Below are 1,021 nucleotides of genomic sequence, written 5' to 3' on the forward strand. Positions count from 1 at the left end.
ACCACCAGATTTCGATCAAAAGATCATAAAAGGTATACTGAAAGCGTCGGAGAGGGCAGAAGAGAGAGCACTGCTAGCAGAAGACGAAGGGGAAGTTCTTAAAGCCGAGAAGTTACCGATTACGGTGAAACAAATGTTACACTTGGTATTTAACTTCGCTGGAAAGGATGAATTAGATGAATTGATATTGACGGCAAGTCTAGTAGCCTTCTGGGGGATGATGAGACTCGGAGAATTAACTCGACAGACAAGAGAAGAGGGGATGCTGATAGTGGACGACCTAAGATTTGAAGGAGAAGGAGCAGAGAAAGTCGCAATCCTGGCGCTATGGAGAGCGAAGACTGCAAGGCCAGGCGAAACACAAGAGATTAGGTGAGATCAAATGAACTTATCGTCAAAGAAGATTAGGTGAGGAGAAGCTGACCAACGCGATCCTATCACTCAGGATCGAGACACAAAGTTCTGTACTGGATCCAGTGTCGGCATTAGAGAGAATGTTAGAAAAAATCCCAGCAAAGAAGGGGTCGGACGCTTTATTCGGTTTTGTGGCTGGAAAGCTCCGTCAACCGTTGATGAAGAAATTATTCATGGACAAGGTAGCACAGATTTGGGGAAAAAGTAGCGCACAAGACGGGCTTTGGTCGGGACACTCATTTAGGGTGGGAGGTGCCTCGCTACGATGGAACTTAGGTTGGAGTAAAGAGCGAATCATGAAAGTGGGGAGATGGCAGTCTCAAGCAGTAGACACTTATTTGAAGAACTACACGCAATGGGAGTTAGAAGAGACGAAGACCCTCTTAAGAGCGATTGATACTAGAAACAAAGTTTGATGTACAAGTTTAAGATCTGCTACTAGAAATAAAGTTTTTATTAAACAGATTGAGTTAGGAAGATGGGAAGATCGAGAAAGAGAATCTAAGTTAAGAAGATCAGAAGATCGAGAAGGAATTTGAGATACAGATATCCAAGAAGATTGAATATGGAAACATGATTCAAGGCGGCATAGTCGCCACACACGCTG

Source organism: Melampsora larici-populina (genome assembly GCF_000204055.1).
Source record: "Melampsora larici-populina 98AG31 unplaced genomic scaffold MELLAscaffold_117, whole genome shotgun sequence".
In the NCBI taxonomy this organism is placed as follows: Eukaryota; Fungi; Basidiomycota; class Pucciniomycetes; order Pucciniales; family Melampsoraceae; genus Melampsora; species Melampsora laricis-populina.